This window comes from Oryctolagus cuniculus, chromosome 14 (genome assembly GCF_964237555.1).
Source record: "Oryctolagus cuniculus chromosome 14, mOryCun1.1, whole genome shotgun sequence".
NCBI classification, from domain to species: domain Eukaryota; kingdom Metazoa; phylum Chordata; class Mammalia; order Lagomorpha; family Leporidae; genus Oryctolagus; species Oryctolagus cuniculus.
Window position 1 is genome coordinate 22,231,449 of NC_091445.1, and position 21,248 is coordinate 22,252,696.

The following is a 21,248-nucleotide window of genomic DNA, read 5'->3' on the forward strand; positions in this document are numbered from 1 at the left end:
GAAAGAGAGAGAAAGAGGTCTTCCATCTGCTGGTTCACTCCCCAATTGGCTGAATCGTCTGGAGCTGTGCAGATCCAAAGCCAGGAGCCAGGAGCTTCCTCCGGGTCTCCCACATGGGTGCAGGGGCCCAAGGACTTGGACCATCTTCTGCTTTCCCAGGCCACAACAGAAAGCTAGATCAGAAATGAAGTAGCCAGGACTTGAATCGGTGACCATATAGGATGCCAGCATGCAGGTGGCAGCCTTACCCACTATGCCACAGCACCAGCCCCGATTCAGTGCTTTTTAATAGGTTCACAGAGTTGTTTGACCATCACCACAGCTGATTTAAGAGTATTTTTGTCACTGGCGCTGTGGCTAACTTGGCTAATCCTCCACCCTTGGTGCCGGCACCCCAGGTTCTAGTCCAGGTTAAGGTACCGGGTACTAGTCCAGGTTGCTCTTCTTCCAGTCCAGCTCTCTGTTGTGGCCCAGGAGGGCAGTGGAGGATGGCCCAATTGCTTGGGTCCCTGCACCCGCATGGGAGACCAGGAGGAAGTACCTGGCTCCTGGTTTTGGATGGTCGCAGCACCAGCTGTAGCGGCCATTAGAGGAGTAAACCAACGGAAGGAAGACCTTTCTCTGTCTCTCTCTCACTGTCTATAACTCTCTCTCTGCCTCTCTCTCTCTCTCTCTCTCTCTCACACACACACACACTGTCTAACTCTGCCTGGCAAAAAAAATAGTATTTTTGTCACACCTTAGAAAAAATCTCATATCCATCAACAGTCGTATAGATTCCTTCCTCCCTCTCTCCTTCCCCAAGTTTAGGCATCCGCTAAGCAGTTTTCTGCCTATCTATTTGCTGATTCTGGACATTTCACTTACATGAAACCACAAAAAAACATGGCCTGTCACTGGCTTCTTTCACTTAGCATGCTGTTTTCAACGTTTATCCATGTTGTAGCTTGTATTAGGACTTTGCTCTTATTTTTCACTAGCAAATGCACTGTATTCCTATCCATCACCCAGTATCAATGTAAGGACAGGTTCCAAGGCCTAGGTGCAGATTTGGTGGCTGAACATCCAGTCTGGGTTGCGTTGAGCTGCTGCCCCACCAGAGCCAGACAAAGCCAGTTTGCTCACTCATGGGTCCAGGTCTCCATCACTGGATGTTTATGAGACCAGCCATGTTACCATGTGGGGGGCCAGTGGGCATCCACAGTTCTGTTTTTTGGTCTGTATGATTTTGGCTGCTCTAAGTATGTCATACAAGTGGAATCACATGATCTTTTCATAACTGACTGATTTTGCATAGTTAAGTAAGTCATCAACATTTATCCATGGTGTGGCTTATGTCTGAATTTACTGTCTTGGGCAGGCATTGTGGCACAGTGGTTTAATCTGCTGTCTGCAATACTGCATCCCATATGGGCAACAGTTAGTGTCCTGGGCACTACATTTCTGATCCAAGTGCCTGCTAATGGCTTGGGAAATGCAGTGGAGTTTTACTCCAAGGCTTGGGCCCCTGCATCCACGTGGGAGACCTAGAGGAAGCTACTGGCTCCTGGATTCGGCCTGGCCCAGCCCTGGCCATTGAGGCCATCTCTAGGGTAAACTAGTAGATGGAAGATCTCTGTCTGTCTCTCCATTTCTCTCTTTAAAATAACTCTTTAAAATACATAAATCTTTTTTTAAAAAATTGCTGAATTTACAAATCTATAAAATATTCTATTATATGAATATGCCACATTTTATTTATCCATTTCATCAGTTAGCAAACATCTGGATTAATCCCACATTTTGGCTGCTATGAATAATGTTGCCATGAACATTTAATACAGCATGTATGTTTTCATTTTTGACATATATATCTAAGGTTGCATTATAGCTCTGTTTAGTGTATTGAGGAACTAACAAACTGCTTTCTGAAATGACTGCACTATTTTATTTTACATTACCAGTAGCAAAGTATGAAAGTTCCAGTTTTTCAATTTGGGACATGCTCAAGCTGACTTGCCCCAAATGGTAGAGTTAGAAAAATACCAGGGGATTCCAATTCAATCCCATCAAGGTGGCATGTACCAATGCCATCTCACTATTCCAAGTGATCAATTTCAGTTCACAATTGATCATAATGAAAGGACTAAGATTCAAAGGGAGCACATAAACAAGTCTAGTACCTGCTAACACTAACCAATAGAATAAATAAAGGGGAGAGTGATCCAACATGGGAAGTGAGATACTCAGCAGACTCATAGAATGGCAGATATCCTAAATAGCACTCTGGCCTCAGAATCAGCCCTAAAGGCATTCGGATCTGGCTGAAAAGCCCATGAGAGTATTTCAGGCATGGAAAGCCAAGACACTCTGACAAAAGATCTCTGTGAGTGAGATCCCAGTGGAAAGAACAGGTCTTCAAAGAAGGAGGTACCTTTCTCTGAAGGGAGGAGAGAACCTCCACTTTGACTATGACCTTGTCTAAACAAGATAAGAATCGGAGAACTCAGAGGGCTTCCATAGCCTTGGAAACTCATGACTGGAGCATAGGGAGATTACTGATGCCATAAACAGGAGTGTCAATTGGTAAAGTCAACAACAGGAGTCACTGTGCACTTACTCCTCATGTAGGATCTCTATCCTTAATGTGCTGTACATTGAGATTTAATGCTATAACGAGTACTCAAACAATATATTTCACTTTGTGTTTCTATGGGTGTGCAAACTGTTGAAATCTTTACTTAATGCATACTAAATTGATCTTCTGTAAAAAAAAAAAAAGAAAAAAGAAAGAAAGAAAGAAAGAAAGAAAGAAAGAAAGAAAGAAAGAAAGAAAGAAATTATCAACTCCCAACTTGACTCTCACTGGGATTAAACATGACAATAGGTCTGATCTGATTTCATCATCATCTAAAAAAAATCGTCTATTATTTTTCACTGTATGTTTCTGTGTGGGGGCAAACTGTTGAAATCCTTACTTAATGTATACTAAGCTGATCTTCTGTATATTAAGATAATCAAAAATGAATCTTGATGTGAATGGAAGGGGAGAGGGAGTGGGAAAGGAGAGGGTTGTGGGTGGGAGGGACGGTATGGGGGGGGAAGCCATTGTAATCCATAAATCGTACTTTGGAAATTTATATTCATTAAATAAAAGTTAAAAAAAAAGTTCCAGTTTTTCTCCCATCTCCTCTAATGTGTTTTCTTTGTTAAAATGATTTTCAAAAAATTTGACACATAAAAATTGTACACATTTATGGGGTATTTGGTGATGTTTCAAAGCATTTATGTATTATATAATGTCTAATCAGGGTAAATATGCATATCTCCTCAACTGTTCATCATGTCTATATGGTGGAAACTTTAAAAGATTTTTTTTCTTTTTAGAAAAAAATACAGTAATTATCACTATAATAGTAGATATGAAATGATTTGTATGTAGTTATGAGTTCAACTTTCCTAGTGACGGCGGCTGATATGCAGCACCTTTTCATGTGCTTATTGGTCACTTACACAACTTCTTTGGAGAACTGTATATTCAAGAGCTTTACTTATTATTAATTAGGTTATTTTTCTTTTCATAGTTTGAGTGTAAGAGCTCTTTATAAATTCTAGATACAAGTCCTTGTCATATACAGGATTCCTGTATATTCCTTGTATTTTAACTTTTTTAATGCTGTCCTTTGAATAAAAATATTTTTAATTTTGATAAAGTCTAATTTATCTATTTCATTTCTTTTATTGTTTGTGCTTTTGATGTCATGTCTTAGAAACTATTACAAAACCCAAGTTCACAAAGATTTCTTGCTATATTTTCTTCTAGGCTTTCTGTAAGTTTAGTTTGTCGACATAGGTTCCATGATCCATTTTGATCTAATTTTTGTGAGTGATATGCTATACAGATCTGATTTAATGCATATAACTAAGTGTTTAGGCACCAATGGTTGAAAGACTATTTTTTTCTCCAACTGTATTGTCATTGACATACTCATTAATAGACATTTGGCCACAGATATATAAGTTAATTTTTGGAGCTTTAATATCCATCCTTTAGCTAGTGGCACACTGCTTTTAGTGCAGTAAATTTCTTTCAAGTTTTAAGTACTGGAAACATTAGTCATTTTTCACTTGCTATTTTAAAATTTTCTCTCTAGGTTTCAATATTATGATTATTCATGTCTGTGTGTGCATTCTTTGCAACTGTCCCATTTAGAGTTCGCTGAAATCTTGGCACGTCTTGATTAATGTTTTTCATCAAAGATGGGATGCTTTCTGCTGTAATTCTCCCAGTAAGTTTTCTGCTGCACTGTTTTTCTTTGCTATTCTGGTGCTTCTAGAATACTGCTGCACTAATTTTGCTCTCACTTACCTGATGTTCTATGGATGTGTCATCATTATATTTTCTCTTTGCACTTCAGATAGTTTATTTGTACTGTGCTGTGTTCACCTTTGTTGATTTTTTCCCCTCTACCAGGCCAAATCTACTGTTGAGCCCCTCTAGTGAATTTTTTATTTATTTACTTTTCAACTCTAGAATTTCCATTTGATTTCTTTTCAGTAATTCAATACCTTTATTGGTATTATCTATTTAGTGAGATACTATTATCATATATTCCCTTAACGAGATTTCCTTCAGTTTTTGAATATATTAGCTGATTTGAAATCTTTATTTGATGAATTTTGTATCTCAGTCCAATAAAAATTTCTAGATCCTGCTTATTTTTCCTGTGAATGGGGCATATTTCTCTATTTGTTTGCTTGTTATTTTATTCAGGTTAGCTTGCTATAACAGAATAGCATAGACTGGGTGGCTGAAACAACAAACACTGATTTCATAAAGTGCAGGAGGCTGAGAACTCCAAGATTCCAGCAGATCTGGTGTCTGGTGAGGATGCTTTTTATCCTCCAATGGCTAACAGCAGAGATAGCAGGGGTAAGCTCTCAAGTGCGTTTTTTTTTTTCTTTAAAGATTTATTTATTTATTTGAAAGGCGGAGTTACATAGAGAGAGAGAGAAAGGGAAAAAGAGAGAAAGAGAGAAAGAGAGAGAGAGAGAGAGAGAGAGAGAGAAACAGCAAGAGAGATCTCCCATCGTTGATTCAATCTTCAAATGGCCAAAATGGCCAGAGCTGGGCCAATCCAAAGCCAGGAACCAGGATCCAGGATCCAGGAGTGAGGAGCTTCTTTTAGGTCTCCCACATGAGTGCAGAAGCCCAAGCACTTGGATCATCTTCTGCTGCCTGCCCCAGCACATCAGCAGGGATGTTGGATTAGAAGAGGAGCAGCCGGGACTCAAACCAACACCCATATGGGATGGATATGGGATGCTGACACTGCAGATGGCAGCTTAACCCATTACAGCACAATGCTGGCTCCATCAAGTGTCTTCTAAGGACACTAGAAGGGCTCCATCTTCATGATTTAATCAACTCCCAATAGCCTCACCTCTTAATGCCATCACATTGTGGGTTTGGATTTCAGCAGGCAGATTTTGGAAGTATTCTACCATTCGATCTACAAAGCTTATCTCATTATTTAGGTTGAAAACTGGGTGTTAGACAAAGTACTGTAGAAGCTTTGGATACCAACCTCCTCCAGGCTCTGCTGTTGTCTGTTTCTTTACTGATTGAGTGGGGAACTTCAGTGAAGTTTATTTACCTTGCAGGGTGCAGCCTCTAATGTTGCCAACTTGAGCCTCCAAGCAGTCTCTGCCCATCAGTGAGGTGCCTGAGGAATTAGCCCTTCTCTCTTTTTGCCCTGATTCTTGTCTAGGAACAGCTTGTGAGCATCTGAGGTGGAGCTGGGTGACGGGACAGGGCTTACTTCTGGAGTGAAATTGCTGCTCTACAAGCCAGGTGATGGCTAGGGATGAGAGTCCATGGTTTTCTTGGCTTGTACCCCTCCCCCTTTACCCCACCATGTGGAGTCTCTAAAATATGAGCAAGCTGTGCTGAGTATGACCAGCGCCCAGTACCCTCTGCCTGCTCAGTGTCCATAGCTCTGCCTGGGAAGGTTTTCCTCTTGCCAGCTGGGAATAGTGCATAGAAGTCTCCATCTTGACTGTGCCTACTTGAAACAGAGCTTCTGTAGCAGGGAGTCAGTAGGGAAAATGTCAACAAGAGATCAGAGTTATTGATTTCCACGCCTCCATGGGGTAAAATGCATCCGTGGACTAAGATCCGGGGGACCTATCTTCCTGGACTCACCCACCTTGAGTAGAGCCTTAGTTGCACTGGGATGAGAATAGAGTAGGAGTGAGCCACAGAGACTCGGTAGTTTTCACTGTAATTTACTTGAATCGTGTTTCTCAATTTGCAATGTACCCTTAGGAAAACCTGTAGAAACTTTGATTCTTTTTATTTGTTGTTTAATTTTCTGGTTTTAATTTTTTGAAAACTTAATCTTTTTTTGCCAGTTAAATGATTGTTTCACTGAGAGAGGTTCTCAAACTACTGTTTACAATTCTCATTTTACTATAACAGTTTTAGAATGAGCTTTTCATATTGAAAATTCCACCAAATGACCATATTTTGATAGCATTTTTTTTAAGTTTTACTGCTTAGAAATTAGAGTGCAAAAATTGGGGTTTACTGAGTTCTGTAAGGGGCAGGAATCTGCCCCATAGGAGATGTCTGCATAGACTGATGTAAACCAAGGAAGTATGATTACAGATGATCCAACACAGCATTTGAGTACTGTGCAGCTCTGGACCCCATGTTAATTTCTGGTGTTTTCCAACTGAAGAACTGACAAATATGCACTATTACAAGTTGTGCTGAGCAGATGGTTGCCAGATCCAGATTTTCATAGACAAAACAAGGAGATAATGAGAAAAGTCCAAGTGTTTGAGAGATGACCCAAGGAACATTTAATCCATAAGGGCATTTAGCTCTTGCGACCTGTCACTGGTGATTCTTTGTAGTTGACTTGAAAAATGCATGTAGCAGACCTGTATGTATCCTTTGTCCTATGAATTCACAAGTAACAATAGAAAAGGATAAAGGCAGATAACATCATTAGTAACAAGATAGATTTTTATCAACAGGAAGAATTTTCAAAGCTGATTAGCTTACTAAGGGTTTCTTAAAACATGGTCATACATTTCTAGGATGTACAATAAACTCAGTGCTTGAGAATTGAGTTCATGCGAGTAATAGTTTGTTTTTAACACAGAACCTAGCTCAGCATGGCCAAAGAAGGGCAACAGGAGACTCCAGGAGAGGACCCTGCTTCAAGGTGACCTTGACGCAAGATGGCAAGGTAATTTCTTTCTTTTTTTAAAGATTTATTTTATTTATTTGAAAGGCAGAGTTATATAGAGGGAGGGGGAAGAGGGAGAGGAAGAGAGAGAGACTGAGAGCCAACTGTCTTCCATCTGTTGGTTCACTCCCCAAGTGGCCACAATGGCCTGTGTTGAGCCAGATCAAAGCTAACAGCCAGGAGTTTCATCTGCATCTCCTTTGTGGGTGGCAGAGGTCCAAGTACTTGAGCCATCTTCTGATGCTTTCCCAAGTACATTACCAGGACATGGATTGGAAGTGGAGCAACCAGGAATTGAACCATCACCCATTAGGGGTGCCAGCATTGCAGGTGGCGGCTTAACCCATTTTTCTACAATGTTGGCACCACAAAGTGATTTCTGTTGTATCTTGGTGAATTCTATACAATTTTTTAAGACCCTCCACCTCAAGGCAAGATTACCAGGGAAATCTGTTGCTTCAGCAAAATCAAGTTTGTTAAACTTGACTCCTGCAAAGGATAAAATGAATTTGGCAGAGCCCTATTTGTGTTGTAAGAAAAAAGAGAAGGTAGAGAAGGTTATTTAAGTTTTTTTGTTTCTTTTTTTGTTTTGTTTTGTTTTGTTTTTGACAGGCAGAGTGGACAGTGAGAGAGACAGAGAGAAAGGTCTTCCTTTTCCATTGGTTCAACCCTCAATGGCCGCAGCAGCTGGCGCACCATGTTGATCCGAAGCCAGGAGCCAGGTGCTTATCCTGGTCTCCCATGCGGGTGCAGGGCTCAAGGACCTGGGCCATCCTCCACTGCACTCCCTGGCCACAGCAGAGAGCTGGCCTGGAAGAGGGGCAACTGGGACAGAATCCAGCGCTCCAACTGGGACTAGAACCCGGTGTGCCGGCGCTGCAGACAGAGGATTAGCCTATTGAGATGCGGTGCCAACCCTGTTATTTGAGTTTTAGGATCTTCATTTGGTGATCTTTGGGTGGATTTTTCAAGGTGAGCAACTTGGAATTAAGCAAAATTTGTGATAGGATGGGTTGAATTGGTGGACACACAAGGCAGAAGTCTCAGTGAGTCTTGTTCTGGTTCTGGCTTTCGATATATAGTGTGATTTGATTGGAGTAGAGACTTATCTTCTAGGAGGAAATATTTCCTATGGCCAACTGCTAGGTTGTTTTTGTTTGGTTTCCCTGTTATTTAACTAGAGACAGGAAAATATGCCTGGTTTCATTTTTTATACAGAGACAGGTAATTATATTGTCTTCACTTCTCACACTCTACATCCTATTTTGTAGTAATAACGTGAAGAAAATAATATCAGAAATAAACTGAGAACAAATCAGCTACTTTGAACATTCAGAATTTATTCAGAGTCTGAACTTTTGATGTGTAATAAATATATTTATTAACACTGCTAAAATAAGGGTTAAACTTTTAACATTTTCTGCTGAAGTGATATATTTGTATTGAGGTTACTCAGATAAGAAATAAAGGTAATGCATTTCTTCAGTTTTCTTTGAAACATTCTCCATTTCAAATTTTTCAAAGTATTTGCCTAAGTTTACATATTGGAATCAATAACTCAACTTCATGATATTTTCATCCCCACCTGCTTTTATGTTTTCTATTGTCCTGTTAATGGTTTGCAGATAAAAAGCAGATACAACCAATCTGGATTAAATGCATTTGAGCTGATTATTAGGATTATATTATAATGATCAAATAAACATTGTTCAACTCAAAACAAGAAAATGCACTATATCATATATCTTTGTTGCCATAGTAGCCTCAATTTTCTCATCCCCAGAGTTACTTACTCTCCATATATTTTCCACTTTACCCTATGCCTATGCTGTGTCAGTACCTCATGTTTTTCTACTGATTTATTGAATCCAAGCCTACAAGAAATGTGAAAAGCACTTACATCTGTACCCTGCCCTCTTCCACCACCCTCATCAGCAAGTCTAATGATTTTTAGCCTTTCCGCATAGATGTTATCCTGTTAATTCCCTTCTTTACGTCCCTGAGTCCAACTTCTGTTTGTGTGTTTATTCTAAGATTTTTTGATTAGTCCCTCTGTCTCATAGTGCAATCCTCAGCCTATTTCCTAATGCATGATATGGGGGAGGTCAAATGTATGGATGATTTTATGTCCAAAGTTGCCTTTATCATTCCTCCTTTTCAAGTGACTGCTTTGTTATACAAAATTTGCAGTTAAAATTCTTTTCCCTCAGAGTATTTTCTTCCAGCAATCAGACTGATGTTCATCAGATTCACAGTGTCTTGTGTTTCCTCTCTCTAGAAATTTTAGAAGACTTGCCTTGTCCTTTAGTGTCCCTGAAATCTCTCAACAGTGTTATTGCATGAAGGATTGAAGGAAGCTCGTCCTTCTTTACATTCAGGATATGGACCAAATTTTTTTTTTTTTTTTTTTTTTTTTTTGTAATCATGTGCCGACATTTGCAACTGCTGGGCATTCTGAATTGATATTTGAAATTTTTCTGTAATTTCTATTTGTGTTCCACTTTGTATTTTGGTTATTTTATTCAATTTGAATTTCATTTTGATTTTTCCAGTTATAGTTTTAATCTCCAAGAGAGTTTTTCTATTCTCTGATAACTGCCATTTCTTGGGGAATCTCTTGTTTTTATTTTATCATTATAATAGACTCCATAATTGGCTTGAGGGTACTAAATAAGTATATTTTTATTTAATACTTTAGAGACAGCATCTTTTGAAAAGATTTGTTCATTTATTTGAAAGATAGAATGACAGAGAGAGAGAGGAAGGGAAAGAGAAAGAGGAGACAGAGAGAGAGAGAGAGAGATCTATATTTCATCTACTGTTTTTTTTCCTTTTATTTTATTTTATTTTATTTTATTTTATTTTATTTTTTGCCAGGCAGAGTTAGACAGTGAGGGAGAGAGAGACAGAGAGAAAGATCTTCCTTCCATTGGTTCACTTCCCTAATGGCAGCCACTGCTGGCACTGCGCTGATCTGAAGCCAGGAGTCGGGTACTTCGGGTCAGGGACCCAAACACTTGGGCCATCCTCCACTGCCTTCCCAGTCCACAGCAGAGAGCTGGGCTGGAAGAGGAGCAACCGGGACAGAATCCGGCGCCCCAACCGGGACTAGAACCCGGGGTGCTGGTGCCACAGGCGGAGGATTAGCCAAGTGAGCCACGGTGCTGGCCTCATCTACTGTTTCAATTCTCAAATGGCTGAAACAGCCACAGCCAAATCAGGCTAAAACCAGGAGACAGAAACTCCATCAAGTTTGCCCATGGGAGGCAGGCACCCAAGCACTTGAGCCATCATTTGCTGCCTTCCTAGGTGCACTAGCAGGGAACTAGATCAGAAGCAGAGTACCCACTAGGCCGCCAACACTGGCTTCTAAATTTAGTTTCAATCTTTGGATTACCTTTATATATCCTAGCATCAAATTGTCTATTGTATTATCTTGGATATTTCTCTTTTCTGATGCAATTTTCCTCAACCTTTGGGTGACCCATATTTTTCTCCCTCAAAACACAGTTTTAGGAGTGCTCAGTGTGTGAGTTAGGCGTATCTAGTGATCAGGTCTATTTTAAGACTGATCAGCCACTACCCTGTTCTCGAATCTGAGTGTAAAAGATTTAGAAATTTAATTTGGGACAGTTAAAAACCATGGCTTATTTTTCTCCACACATTATATCCATTTTTTTCTTTTTAAAATATTTTATTGAAGTACAAAATACAGACCAACAAATGCACATAGGAGTAGAGATGAATGATTTTGTTATCTGATCACCTTCACAGCCGCTCCTCAAGAGTCCTCACTGTCCCCTCTGTTTCTTTTTTATTTTTTAAAAATGTGTGAGATAAGAGTACATTGTCATTCACTGGTTATGATTCAGTGAAGCAGTACTTATAACTATACACCTAATCATTGGACATCACGCCGTTGGTATACTGTTTCTATCTATGAACTATCACAAAACAGGGGAAACGTGTGCTATTTATCTTTTGGGGTCTGGCTTATTTTAATTAGCATTACGATCTCTTGTTTCTTCATGCTGTGATCATTTTGAATGAAGAACAGGAAAAGTGTCTGGGGATTTTTTTTTTTTAATATAGCCTTTCAATTTCTGCGTGTTTCTTTTCTTTTTTTCTTCTTTCTCTCTCTCTCTCTCTCTCTCTTTTTTTTTTTTTTTATAGGCAGAGATAGACAGTGAGAGAGAGAGACAGAGAGAAAGGTCTTCCTTTGCCATTGGTTCACCCCCCAATGGCTGCCATGGCCAGTGCACTGCGGCCGGCGCACTGCACTGATCCAAAGCCAGGAGCCAGGTTCTTCTCCTGGTCTCCCATGCAGGTACAGGGCCCAAGGACCTGGGCCATCCTCCACTGCACTCCCGGGCCACAGCAGAAAGCTGGACTGGAAGAGGAGCAACCAGGACAGAATCCATGCCCCAACCAGGACTAGAACCCCAGGTGCCAGCGCCGCAGGCGGAGGATTAGCCTAGGGAGCTCTGGCGCCACACATGCATATTTCTCTTCTCACCCCTGCACTCCACTGGACGTCCATTCATTGAATTCATGAATCTCATCCTCACTGAGCCAAACAACTGAGCTCACCACTCTGGCATAGGAATCTTTGAGGCATAGGAATCTATACTATTTCCCCAGATTCAATCCTTGAGAAGTCTGTTTAGACTCCTGCCTGTTGATTTTATGTCAACAATTTTCTTCCCATTTTCCTTGTTCTTTGGGCTTTCCTGTATTTTTGCAAATTTTGCTTAATATATTTCTGGGATATTTTCTGGTTTTCCTTTTAAACAGGACAGGAAATAAACTCAGAATTTCAGACTGATATTATAATATTTTAAAATGTATTTATTTGAGAGGAAGATGGATAGATCCCATTCAGGAGTTCATTCCTGAAAAGACCAAACCTGGAGCCCTGGACCATATAAGTGGCAGAAATCCAATAACTTGAACCTTCCTTTCTGCCTCCCAGGGTCTGCATTAGCAGGCTGGAGTTAGGAGTTGTTGCCGAGTATCCAACCAGGTACTCCAATGTGGGACACATGTGTTTGAATGTTTTAGCCAAAATCATAGTAACCAGGCCTAATGCTTACCCTGATATCCTACTCTTAAAATATGTTAACAATAGTGTGTGTGCCCCTCTATTTAATCACAGTTAAAACCACTTTTCATCTATTGCATAAAGAACCATTAGAATGTGTTTATTATTCTGTTGGTGTTAAGAGGGATGTGAGATAGTTGACTGTGTATGATTTAGGGCAGGATACATCAGTATCGTATTTCTGCAAAGAAATTTGGCTATGTGGCTCAAGAATCATAAAGATTATCTAATAGCTGTTAACTGTGACAAGAAGTCTTTAGGAAATATGTAGAAACCTATGTGAAGACTTCTAAACAGGGCTTTTTATAGGTATTTGAAATAATGAGAAATTTGAAATGATCAAACTGTTAAAAGATTGAGGAATTGCTATATAAGCTATGGGGAATTTTAGGCAACAAATAAAATCCAAACCATGTTTAAATGATGATGTGTTAATTTTCAGGGTTGAAAACAATAGGGGATAGAAATGAGAGAGAGAGAGAGAGAGAGAGAGAGAGAGAGAGGAGAGAATGCATGAGGAATTAGGATTGGCTCACATGACTGCAGCGGTAGAGAAGTCCCATGGCAGGTCATCTGCAAGCTGCATACCTTGTGTGTTGCAGCCAGGGTCTAAGGGCCTCAGATCCAGAAAGCTGGTGCTGCAAGGCTCAGTCTGAGGTCACATGAGTGAGAACACAGAGGGTTGCTCATGTGAGTCCTGGAGCCCCAGGGTCAAAAAGCTGGAGCTCTGATGTCTAGGATCAGGAGGAAGGGAATGTACGGGTTACTTGAGAGAGAGAGAGAGAGAAAAAAAAATAGAGACAGGGTAGGGGGAGAGAGAGAAAGAGGGAGACTTTTGCTTCACTGTTATGGTCTATCTGCGCCCCCAGCTGATTGGATGGGACCTGCCCACATGGAGGGCAATGCTTCACTGCTTTTCTAGTTATTCCTCAATTTAGTCAATTTGGCACCTAAAATTAAGCATCAGAAGTGACAATACAATTTTAAGTCAGGATAAGACACTCTGAACAGGGTATGATCATTTTTATCAGTCAAAACCCCTAAATGCAAGATCTCTGTGAGATCCCAGTGGAAAGAACGGGCCATCAAAGAAGACAGTACCTTTTTCTGAAGGAAGGAGAGAACTTTCACTTTGATTATGGCCTAGTCTAAATGAGGTCAGAGTTTGTGAACTCAAGAGACTTCCATAGCCTTGGCAGCTCATGACAAGAGCCTCAGGTGATTATTGACATCATAAACAAGAGTATCAATTGTTAAATCTACAACGGGAATCACTGTGCACCTGCTCCCCATGTAGGACCTCTGTCCTTAATGTGTTTTACTAGCAAATTAATGGTAAAACTAGTACTTAAACAGTACCTTTACTTTGTGTGTCTGTGTGGGTGCAAACTGTTGAAATTTTTACTAATTATAGAGTTGATCTTCTGTGTATAAAGATAATTAAAAATGAATCTTAAAAGAAGAATGGGATGGGGTAGGGAGTAGGAGATGGGATGGTTAGTGGAGGGGTGGGTGATTATGAGAGGAAGAACTGCTGTAATACAAAAGTTGGTCTTTTGAAATTTATATTTATTAAATAAAAGTTTTACATTGGGAAAAAAGTCAAATTGGGTCTGGCTCTGTAGTGCAGTGGGTTAAATCCCTGGCCTGAAGTACCGGCATCCCATATGGGCGCTGGTTCGAGTCCTAGCTGCTCCTGTTCCAATCCAGCTCTCTGCTATGGCCTGGGAAAGCAGTAGAAGATGGCCCAAGTCCTTGGGCCCCTGCATCCACATGGGAGACCCAGAAGAAGATCTTGGCTCCTGGTTTCGGATAGGCTCAGCTCTGGCCATTGTGGCCATCTGGGGAGTGAACCAGCGGATAGAAGACCTCTCTCTCTGTCTCTACCTCTCTCTGTAATTCTGTCTTTCAAATAAATAAAATAAATGTTTAAAACAGTCAAATGATATGTTGATATAGTGTATATGACATTGAAATTGAAATGGAGAGAGTAAGTGCAAGGAAGGTGTTCTATTAAGGTGATAGGGTTACTGTTGAGTTGTATGCTTCAAGTTATCTATATGGAATATATTGTGTTTTTAATCCAAGTAAAAATAGTGCTTTGCCCATTTTTTGAGTTCATATTGTGAACAAAATACAACCTTCAGAATGTCTTGGATATTAAATACTTAGCTAGAATGTGAGACAGAGAGAAACACATCCTAGATTTTTTGTTTATAGTGCCCCTTTAATAGGCACGAACTGTATCATTCTACTGCCAGAGGAAGTTCGCTATTAGAAGTGTGGATAGGGCTAGTCCACTGTTTACAGACAGGATTTACAGCTCAGATTCACAAGTGGCTGAGTCCCTGCTGTTCCCCATTTCACTGAGTCAATTTCTTGGCTTCACTTTTGACATATTTTCTGCTGCTGTAGGCATTTTTCATCTTATGCATAGAAAGCACCTTTTCTCTGTTAAAGTTCAGTGCCATTCAAGAAGATACTGGCCGAGAAGAGAGGTTGAAAAAGCAAGATAAGTGCCTTTCAAATTAATACATTAACAGAGGAGTCTGAACCGAATCATCTTCTGATACACTTTTTCAGCAAAATAGTTCAACAGACCTCAGAAAAACTCATTTTTCTATTCACTCATTGTACAAGAAGCTGCATTCATCTTCAATTGCTGTGCATTTGCATGGTCCTGTTTTTTGTTTAGTTGAAAGTTATATATAAATGCATTGAATTTTCTTTATTAAAGTGTACTTTTTTAACATGGTTATGGCACTTAAGCATTCTGAGTAAACATTTTTAATGAGATTTTATTAAATTTTCAGGTCCTACTGAGCATTATAGTATTATTACACTGCACATGTTGTGGCTTGTAAAGCACACTTTTAGTTGGTGAGTTGTAGAAAATAACTTAGGTAGTAACATAATAAGACAGAGTATGCAGGTTCAATGGAAAATTAAATAAATACTTGGTGATTAGACCACATTTCTAGCCTTTAATATGAATTTCTTTTTGTACAACTGAATAATTACATATATTTAAAATATGAATATTTCTGTTAATTTTGAATGTAGATACATCAGTTTTTCCCTATAGTACCTGAATAGCTAGTCTTTCACATTATCATAAAGTTTTGAAAAAATTCCTTGAAAAATTTCCATAAAAATGTCACATTTCCAAAACCTTTTGTGTATGTATTTAATATGGGAATTTCTATCCTGAGAAAAATGATAGGAAAGATACATTAATCATGCTGGATTCAAACTAAAAATAGCTTTCTCATAGGGGATAATCTAAAGGCCTGCATAACATTAGCAAAGGCATCCTTTCTCTGCCAACCCCAAGAAGAGGTTTTTTTTTAATCCCTTTTTTGTAGCCCTTATGTACAGGCTTTATACACAAAAATCTATTATTTAAAGGAAAAAAAAACCTCACCTTTTCTATCTTCGTAAATCACAGTATTTCTCTGCAACTAATGTTACTCAACTGTAATTATGTCTCAGATAATTATATTTATTATTTTTCAAATTATAGTTTCTTTTATGACCTAATCAGTCATATTAGAAAATTAAAAATATCTGAAAAATGTTTAAGTGGAATTATTATTGTAAGAAAATTTGCTATTCATAGATCAATACAAATTTCAACTTATCAGGGTAAATAGTATCAGTGTGGTAGAGATATCAAGTATTATGCATTACGCTTGATATTTTTCCACTGCATTCTGACATTTTTGTGATTTAACATATGAATAAAATAATTGATGTTCTCCTCTTAAATTTTTTCTTTGATATTCAGAAAGTTAAGACAGCATCTGAATGAACTTTGTACTAATACAAAAACACAGCACCTGAGCACCCATGTTTGCTGTGGATTTGCAGCTTCTTTACAGCTGTATGTAGATCTGAGGTGATTTTATATTTATTTTACGTGGTTCTTTACTGCCTCACTTAAGATCTTTTGGAACAGATGACTTTCAGAATTCAGATTTGCTTTATTTTTACTTAAAGGAGGACTTTGGAATGTATCTTTTTTTTTTTTTTTGGACAGGCAGAGTGGATAGTGAGAGAGAGAGACAGAGAGAAAGGTCTTCCTTTGCCATTGGTCCACCCTTCAATGGCCACCACGGCTGGCGCACCACGCTGATCCGAAGGCAGGAATCAGGTGCTTCTCCTGGTCTCCCATGCGGGTGCAGGGCCCAAGCACTTGGGCCATCCTCCACTGCACTCCCTGGCCACAGCAGAGAGCTGGCCTGGAAGAGGAGCAACCAGGAAAGAATCCGGCGCCCCGACCAGGACTAGAACCCGGTGTGCCGGCGCCGCTAGGTGGAAGATTAGCCTAGTGAGCCGCGGCGCCAGCCTGGAGTGTATCTTAACATGACATTTTGTAATCAACATTAGTAATTATTGATAAAAATGGACAAATACACTATGAGGAATAAAAAATCAGGGTTATATGAATTCTAGTGAGACTTTATAATTAGATCAATCACTAACTTGATCTGTCAGAAATTTTCAATTTTAAGAATTCTAATAGAAATTGCATATCTATGGTCATTTTTCTGAGAAGAAGTTCCAATTGCATCTCTAAACTTACAAACAAATGAGGGCTGGACATTTGGTGCAGTGGTTATGATGCTACTTAGGATGCTCCCTTGCCATATCAGAGTGCCTGGGTTCAAGTCCTGAATCCAGTTCTGATTCTAGAGTCCTGCTGATGTGTCGTGGGAGGCAGCAGGTGATGACTTAAGCAGCTCTGTTGCTGTCACCCACATGGGAGACTTCACACAGAGCTCCTGGCTCCTGGTGGAAGCCTGTCCCAGCCCCTACAGTTGTGGCATTTGGGAAAAGAACAAGAGGGTGAAAAATCTTTCTCTCTCTTTCTCTCCCACCTTCCCTTCCTCCAAAACAGCAGTAAATGTGCCAGAACATTAGAGTTCAAAGTAATATGGCAAAATTATGTATTAAAAAATCTTCAGGCAAAGCAATTTTTCTTGTCTAATTTCCCTTTATTAGGTAGAGCAGTACTATTCTCAAGTATATTCAAACAAGAGTTTCAAATTCAAGTTCATGCTTTTTTGTGCAAGTCAGATATCAAAAATGTGTTAAGTGGTCAGATTTGGTCAAACTGAGGTAGGAATATCTTGTCTAAACAGCATTCATCATCTCTCTTGCTCTGACATTCTTGTTCTCTCTTTCTCTGTCTCTCTCTCTCTCTCTGTCTCTCTCCCCCACACATGCATGAGATGCACTTATCATTCTAGGGATGTAGGGGGCCTTTGCAGAAGGGGAGGAACTGTGGCTGGAAGGAAAAAATAAAACTTGGAAAAACTGGGGAAAGAGGATTCCAAGTAGAGGGAAGACTATGAAAAAAAATGCATGGATGTGAAGGTATAGGTGCAACTGGAGTACTAAAAATTAGCCCATACTAAAAATGTATCTTCTATTTTAAACAAACAGGGTAAAATATAACTATCACCCCTGTTAGAATATCAACATTGTTGTCAGTTTCACGTGGTATTTTCCCTTTTTTTCAGTTACAAAATGCTGTGTATTTTGAATGTAAATGCTAATATTTCTGCTTATTCCAGTTATTTTCTATTAAAAAAAACCTTCTAGATTCCCTAAGCTCTGAAATCAGAAACCGACAAAAACATAAAGCAAAATAAATAAACATCTCCTCCGATTGTATCTGATATATGCACATCAAGGAAAAAAGAACGAAATAAAAGGAAACAAATTACAGCTAGAAAGAAACCAGCTGGTTCTTCTACAGACATACTTCATACAGTAATTCCACCTCCCATTTCAAAGAAAAGAAAATGCAACTTGTGTTGTGGTTGGGCTTCAGCATTTTTTATCATACTAATATATTTTAATTTGTAATATAAACCCCATTACATAGCTTGAGATGTACTCCAAAATGAAGCATTCTATTGGCATTATCATCTGTGGTACAATAGCTAACTGGAAGAAATGGAATTAAACAAAATCACATATTACCTTCTTTTATTAAAAAGCTCTATGAATGGGACAAAGGTATCTGCAGAAATATTTCAATTGCATCCAAGTTGTGATATGAAAACTGTAACAGAGCAACAGTAGCCTGCAAATTCCATCCAGGGACACTTCACTGTGACCTGGGTAAGACTGCTAATTTAATTTTATCGTTTCAAGTGAAAGTGACTTGAAACCAAGGGAGACTAATCTGAACAGTAAGCCTAATTGCAAATGGCTCAGTACATTATGCAGATAATAACAGCTCCCGTGTGGATAATAGAAGTTAGCAGGAGTACTAAAAATTATACTTTCTTTTGCCACACTGAAAATGAGCCAATATTGCGTCTTATCTCCTGATCCACATACTAAAATGCAAATGGCTTTCCAGGTTTTATTCATTTCACTGTCTGTATATTGTGGGCAACTTTTTTTAGTTTGCATGCATTTATTCTGATTAAATTTAAAAGTACACCCAGAAGCAATATTTGAAGGTGGCAAAAAAAAAAAAAAATCAGAGACGGGAGATTCTAGTCATGGACATGTCTACCGTTTCATACAGCTTTGTCATCAGCATTCATTATGATATCTAAAATGAATGGGGAAGACTGCAGACTGCTCTTTCAAATGAGTCTGTATCAAGCAAAAGGTATTCTTCTGTCTGACTGCCAAATGGCATTTCTAATATGATTAGTGGGAACTAAATTAGTATGAACTGCTAAATCACACACACAAACCTTACACTATTAAACACTCTACAAGCCATTGTGAATAATCATCAAGATATTGTAATACTTACCTATAAGCTAAATCATTTCAGTCAGTTATACCTCAAATAAAATGGAGACTTTCATTCTTCCAATATAGGGATTAAAAACCAAATCAGGCACCGAGATAGATTATACAAGTACACATGGTGGCAGCCCAAGGGACACTACAGCACAACCTTCTAACAGCACAGCAGTAGCAGGAGCACTTGTCCTAGAATCTGAAAACCGGAGTTCCTGCCTTGACTTCAGGCCAGAACTAATGGGAAAAAGTGAAAACACAGCAGCAAGAAGAGAGCTAGACAGAAGCCACAAGCAGGAAGGGAGAAAGCTGAGCTATGTGTCTACCCTCTTCTTGCCTACAGTTGCCCAGGATGCTCAGCCATCCACCCTCACCTGCAGCTTGCAGTGGTTGCAGAGGTGGGAGAGCTGGGGAGTCCCTCCCCATCTTCGCTTATAAAACCCTCTCAGCCTGTGACGGGAGTGGGTGGGGGAGGCCTGGGTGGGTGTTTGCTCTCTGTGACTGAGGAACCCTCTCAGGTTTAGTCTCTAGCAAACCTGCTCCAACTGTTGAGTTGCTTCTCTCCTTTTCTGTTTCATTCCCTGCTACTTACTGTTTCTAACAGGGACCAATTGTGACTTATAAAGGCAGAATTGAATGATTGATACATTCTCTTTGCCTTTGTTGATGTGTGCAACCCACTCAATGACATTGGCACATGTACGATCATAGAAATGCAGATGTTTAAGAAAATATTGTGGCCGGCGACGCGGCTCACTAGGCTAATCCTCTGCCTGCGGCGCCAGCACCCCGGGTTCTAGTCCCGATCGGGGCGCCGGATTCTGTCTGTGCCGGTTGCCCCTCTTCCAGGCCAGCTCTCTGCTATGGCCCGGGAGTGCAGTGGAGGATGGCCCAAGTCCCTGGGCTCTGCACCCACATGGGAGACCTGGAGAAGCACCTGGCTCCTGGCTCCTGGCTTCAGATCAGTGTGATGCGCTGGCCGCAGCGTGCCAGCTGCGGGGGCCATTGAAGGGTGAACCAATGGCAGAGGAAGACCTTTCTCTCTGTCTCTCTCTCTCTCTCTCTCTCACTGTCCTCTCTGCCTGTCAAAAAAAAAAAAAAAAGAAAAAAAAAGAAAATATCGTAACAACAAATTGCTTTCCTCCAAATTGCAGTTAAGACTGAAGTCCCATGACTATGCTTAAATATTTTGTTCTAAAGAATAATAGTACTCGGAGCAGTTTTTATTTTGTTTTTTTTCATCATCAGGGTTTTTAAAATTTGTTACATAAAATATTATAAGTTAGATCACAGAGAAGAATATACTTGCCTGGTTTTAAAATCCGGCTAGTTAGTTTTAAAATGATTTACTGAAATAGTTTAAGGAATCTGGAGCAGTTCCATGCCGGGGTAGGCACCATGTTGATCTATATAACTTCATTTTGGGAATCCATTCACACTCCCTCATCAAATATCAGGCACCAAAACCAGAAAAGGGACTTGTAAAGAAAGATGTAACTAAAAGTTTAGCAGTGATTTAAGTGTAAAAATGTTTTCATCCAACATATGTGGACTTTAGGCAAAGAACCCACTAAATCAATTAAATTTATGATATTTCGTATACTTACTTCAACAGCAGCTTGAAAATCTCACAGTAACTTATACTAATATATTTATATTACTCTGGATAGAGTATTTGGTTGTTTTCTGAAAATCATCTTAGAACCAAAAAAAATCCTAATGCTTGAAGCATTGTTTCATACTTCATCATGCTATATGGGTAAATGGTGTGAGTGTATGTGTGATTACCAGAATAACACTGTAGCAATACATGATGTAAAATATTTTCTGTCTAGTGCGGTTTAGCCAGAGTTCTCATTCCCATGGTAATATTTGAATGTGTTAATACCTTCATATTTCATATGTGGGAGATATACAAACTACCAAGAAAGATTTGCAAAAAAGATACTGTCTCCAATACAGTGTAGCTTATGGGGAAATAGATAACAAATAAACGTGAAAATAAATACAAACCTACAGCATGCTAACTACTTTGACAATGAGACTCTACAGAAGTAGATTATGCAGTGTTTGATATCAGCTGGTAAATAAGCAAAGACACCTTAGCTAATATATTGGTGAAATGTAATTGTATG

The 21,248-nt window shown here is 39.4% G+C and overlaps 1 long non-coding RNA gene across 1 annotated transcript in view; it reads right to left on the bottom strand.

Annotated features, from left to right (window-relative positions):
* The window catches only part of LOC127492779 (uncharacterized), a 101,414-nt gene that overhangs the window by 72,940 nt on the left and 7,226 nt on the right, over nt 1-21,248 (bottom strand). The gene's annotated exons all lie outside the window — the stretch shown is intronic.